The sequence below is a fragment of the Meleagris gallopavo genome, chromosome 1 (assembly GCF_000146605.3).
Source record: "Meleagris gallopavo isolate NT-WF06-2002-E0010 breed Aviagen turkey brand Nicholas breeding stock chromosome 1, Turkey_5.1, whole genome shotgun sequence".
Classification (NCBI taxonomy): Eukaryota; Metazoa; Chordata; class Aves; order Galliformes; family Phasianidae; genus Meleagris; species Meleagris gallopavo.
This window is the reverse complement of record NC_015011.2, coordinates 182,457,924-182,463,477: the sequence shown is the minus strand read 5'-3', so window position 1 is coordinate 182,463,477 and position 5,554 is coordinate 182,457,924.

The window sequence follows — 5,554 nt, the reverse complement described above, 5'->3', positions numbered from 1 at the left end:
AAACAAAGAAAGAAAGAAAGAAAGAAAGAAAGAAAGAAAGAAAGAAAGCTGAGGAGAAAGGCAGAGAGGAGAAAGGGAAAAAAATCCCTAAAGCAAAAGCTTAAAATAAGAGTTTTTCAGATACGGTGCCAAATCCAGCGCTGGCAGTAGTGGGCACAAGGCCATTGACTTCCAGCCCAAGCTCGACTGTAGTCGATGCCAGTGGTGAGTTGGCTGCCCCAGCGCCGGAGGAAGGCAGTGGAGCTTTGTCAAATTTTCCCGAGCTGCCTATAGAGCTCTCCCTCACCCCCAGCCCACTCCCCTCCTGCTGTCCCCATCCTGCAGTCCTTTCACGGCAGCTCATCTAGCAGCTCCTGTGCCAGGCAGACAGCCCCTCGCCGGCGCCCATGCCCCACTGTCCCAGCTGCCTCCCTCCTTGTCCAAAGTGGAGAAGCAGGCACTGCTGGGAAGCACAAAATCTTTCCATTTTCTCCCCAATTTAAGAAAAAAAGAAAAAAACACAAGAGAAAGCACGCTGCTGGCTCCAGAAAGGTCTTGGTTCTCATGCCTGGGAACAGTGCTCATGTCCCACTGTGAGGCATATAAGAAAGGACAGACTTTTCAGCAGTGTCTGCTCTGATAGGACTAGAGGAAATGGTTTCAAACTAGAAGAGGGGAGATTTAAATTGAATGTAAGGAAAGAGTTTTTGTGATAAGGGTGGTGAGGCACTGGCACAGGTTGCCCAGAGAGGTGGTGGGTGCCCCATCCCTGGAGACATTCAAGGTCAGGCTGAATGGTGCTCTGAGCACCTGATGGAACTGTGAGTGTCTGTTCTTGAAGGGGAGTTCAACGGATGGATTTTAAGGGTCCCTTCCAAGTCAAAAGAATTATGTGATTCAATGATTTCATGTCCAAGAGGGACCAAGAGACCTTCCAAAGTGACCAAACTCCACCTAATGATGGCATTCCTAGAGCTGTAGCTCATGGTAATGGGCTGAACCTGCAGCCTCTTTGCAAACTATGCAAAAAAGCACACATTGCTTTCATCCTCTTGGCAACCATTCTTGCATTGAGGGTGACACTCAACACAGGGACAGTCTAACCTGTGCCCCAGTGTGTAGATAAGGAGATGCCACCTTCAAGCAGGTAGAAGTGCCTTGAAAGCAGCTCCATGCCTGGACATCACAACATCTGCAGTGTGCACATCTGGCTGCAGCTCCCTCTAGTGCTCATTTATTTTTCAGAATTATCCGAAAACATCACAGAATCACAGTATTGTAGGGGCTGGAAGGGACCTCTAGAGATCATCAAGTCCTTGGCCAAACCTAAGTCCCCTTAGGTCAGCTCATATGGTTGCAAAAGGAAGTGAGTAAGGTGACAGAGTTCCTTTAAGTGTTGGCCCTGAAGTATCTCAGGTTGGATATTAGGAAACACTTCTCAGAAAGAGTGGCAGAAGCTGCTCAGGGAGGTGGTGGAGTCACCATCCCTGGAGGTGTTCAAGAACCATAGAGATGTGGCACTGAGGGATGTGGTGACTGGGTACAGTGGGGGTAGGTTAGGGTCTTTTCTAACCTTAATGATTCTATGATCTCCCATTGAAAATGTTGGCTGTGTCTCCTTGGCTGCTGTGCTGCAAACCAAGCTCAGAGAATTACAGAGCCCTCCTCTAAGGCTAGGAATGGGCTTGCATGCAAAATTAAGACTAGAAGCTCACATGCACTGAACAGAAAGCCAGTCTGTCCACAGCAGCCCTGATCCTGCAAAGGTCTGTCAGTACTCTGACTTTACACCCAGGCAACATCCTGGAGCTTAGATGGAAGATGACAAAACACAGAGTTTCTCTGGGAGCAAGGGCAAGTTTATGGGATGCTGAGCATCCACACACCATCCTGGGTGCTTGGTATTGCATGTCTCCATGGCAGGGAAGGGCACAGTGCCGATTTGCAGCAGCTGGGGATCTGGACCACAGGCCTTGTAAAAATAAGCCAAATAAAATAAAACAAATAGCTCCATTTTACATTCTCCCCACTTCTACTAATTTACAGGGGATATTCGTGTTACAGGGAAGTCCTAAATGGCTGAGAAGAGTGTTTTTCTTCCCCACCTCCCCCTGCAATTACATCACACGCTGAATCAAAATTGAATTTCCTATCGCCCTCCCTATCAGTCGCTCTCTCTTCCTCCAACTTGCAGACCCGGCCCGCCAAGCTTTCTGCCCCAACCCCTTCCAAGCCTGTAAACATCTGGCAGAAACCACCTCCTTATCTCCTTCCCCGCCATCCTCATTCCTCTTTGAAGCTCGCTCCTGGCACTGTGCCTACAACAACGTTGCGATGGGCAGACCGCAGAGACGAGCCTGCGACCGAAAATGCTGCCTCGTGCTTTCCTCTCATCCCTTTCCCTCTCCATCCAAGAGCGTGAGCTCAGCTACGCCATTTATAGGGATGGTCTCTGAGCCCCGAGGTTGGCAGCAGCCTGCATCTGGCACCGCTGCAGCGGTAGAAAGGGAGCGATGGATGGGGGAAGAAGTTGGCCAGTGGCTCTGTAGAAAAACAAGGGTGGGGAAAGGAGGAGAAGCTGCGAATTAAAAAAAATATTAAAAAAAAAAATCTCCTTTCGTTGTGAAATCCCAGCTGGTGGTGTCCTCATTGTACCAAGTGCCCTGGGACAGGGAGTGCAGTCCTCTGCCAGGTTACAAGCAGGTGCAAGAGGAGCCTGGCGGCACATCTGGATTCGATTCATGCTTTGGATGCCATTTTAATCCCAGCTTTCATCTTCTCCACTCGTTTTTCAACAAGGGGATGTGTCTGCTGGAAAGTGGAGGAGTGGCAACCACAGTGTCTTTCCCCCAGATGCCTCCTTGTTCCCAAAAGAAACCCTTGCAGCCTAACTGCTTACTGGCTGAAAGATGCAAATAGCTTTACAGACCAAGCCCTGCCTCTCAGGGTTAAGAGGAGATGCCTACCTTATGCCAGGTGCCGGGGGCAGACTCATTAGCAGGGTCTGTTGTGATAAGACAAGAGGAAATGGTTTCAAACTAGAATAGAGACACCCAAGGTCAGGCTGGATGGGCTCTGAGCACCTGATGGAGCTGTGGGTGTCCCTGGCTCACTGCAACGGGGTTGGACTAGGGACTAGGGTCCCTTCAACTCAAACAATTCTATGATATTATGATATATGCAAAGCTAAGAACCTAAATACTTGGAGTTGGGCTTTGAGACTTAGCCGTGGTGCCTGCTACAGTGTAGAAAGACAAGATGGTGAAAAGCAAATCAGATCTTCATACCTTCTACTTCCTCACAGTATGGAGAGAGAGCACAAAAGATGCCCTAATGCAGGCAGTCAGACTTCCCACCTGACCATGTGCATTTAAACACCCTATGGAAGGATTCACCCTGCTTCTCTTCATGCATGTAAAAGGTGGATGTGTGGTCTCAAACAGCACCCCGCATTCCATGACATGTCCAGAGAGCATCTCCTGATGCTTGTGTTTGATGTCTATCCTTAGAGTAGGCATCTGCTAAGTCCTTTCCCTGCTGGCTGCACGCAGGGCAGTGAATGCACTGACTCCAAAACATCTAATTTAAGAGTAAGAAAGTTGTCAAAGGAAGATGTGGGTGCCCCATCCATGTAGGCATTCAAGGACAGGCTAGATGGGGCCCTTGGTACCCTGTTCAAGTGGGGGGCAAGCAGCCCACGGCAAGGGGTTGGAACTGGGTGGGCTTTAAGGTTCCTTCCAACCCAAACCATTCTGTGGTTCTATGACTGATTCTGTGTTTCAAAGAAAAAATCCCACCTTTTCAAAAGATGGTGAGGGGAAAGAAAGCCTCAAGTGGCAAAGGCTGGGTCAGAAGGATGGGAGTTTAACACAGCACAGGGTCTGTGGTGAAAGGAGGAGTAAAGCAGGAACCTCTTGTCCTAATTTCACTGCCTATCCCCAAGTTCCTCACCTAAACACACTGCATCCCACACAAGAGACCTTCCCTGGCATCTCATTTTATTGTGCCATTTACGGGAGATGCTCACTTGAGGTTAGCCCACATCCCGTTATTTACTTTGTGCGCAGCTTCAAACCAGAGCAGAAACAGAGGGCAGGAAACCAGATGGGTGCTGGAGGAGTTTGTTTGTTTGCTTTGCAGTAAGCAACTAATCGATCGCTTGCTTAAGCAAAGAAATGAGATAGCAATGTTTTCACTTTGTTTGCAGTGACATTACCTCAGAGGAAACTCGATCCAGACTTGACCACACTCCTTGGTATTTCTTCACCCTCCTCCCCCCTCCCCACTTCGTTTTTAACACCCTTCGCAAAATCCAAAGGTTAAAAGGTCCACCAAAAAAGCATGTTATCTGTCAAGCATCCCCTGTGGCTGGAGATTATCCCTACTGCCCTCCCTCCTGCTCTCAGCTCCTGCTCGCATGACCATTGGTCCCAGTGGGAGCTGGTAGGGGCTGACACTAGAAACTTCATAAGTGGCTCATGCGAGCATTCAAGTGTGTGCCTTTCCTCTGCTATCAATGAGGAGAAGAAAAAGCAAGCCTAAATCATGCATATTTTGCAAAGAAGATTGAGGCATGTTGTTAGCACAAGCCCCGAGTACACACACTTAAAATCAGTGAATGTCTGGAGAAGTGCAACACGCACTGCTCCTTAAATGGCTCAAATAACAGAGCTGCAGAACCGGGTAACAGAGCAGCAGTGACTACAAAGGTTCTAAAAATGCTGAGAGATAGCTGGGTACTTACATCCATTTTATCCCATAGCAAATCCCCGTCTGCAGAATCAAGGACAGAAAAGCAGCTAGAAAAAATTGCGGGCTCGGCTTCATTTTCTCCACCGTCCCCCACTTTCAGTAGGAAATCAGCTTCAAGAGGGGAAAATAGGAGGCTTCTGAATCTCCTGTGCGATGTATTTCCTTCAACCCCTGCGCTGGGGATGCACAACCTGGAAGGAGACAGAGCACGGAGCCACGGTTAGCTCTGAGGTTGGGCGAGTCGCCGTGAAAGAGATCTATTATCCAAATCGCAAAGGAGTGGTTTATGAATCACGATGAAGTTTGGATTATCCCCTCCCTCGCCAAGCCTTGATACAACCTTTCGAGGCAACAGACAGACAAAACGTATGGCTTGAATTACACCCTGAGTTATGGTCTGATTGTGTGTTTCCATTTAACCCTGCGTGCGGCAAGGCTTCATTCGCTGCTTGGCTTTATTCCTCCTCTCTAAAAGGTTGGGAAAAAAAAAAAAAAGAGATAATTTTTAAGATGTGCTCAAATCTCACTCTCCATCTCTCCCTTCCTTCTCTCCAGAGTTTTTTTCCTTTTACAATTAAAAAAAACTACATTTCCCAACCAACGCAGGTGCCCGTGCCCTGCAGATGTTTCAGGCTGATCCGTTGCAACAAATGCGTTCTGCTCTTTCCCTTCTGCTTTCCTTCTCACCTCATTAACTCTGCCTCTCACTTCTTCCAAGTCCTCGGGCACCTGGAGCTCACGGAGCGGCTTTATAAACACGCAGCCCCATCGCTGTAGAGCTGCCCGGAGGGAAAAAAAGCTCTCAGAGATTCCCCCCTCCCCT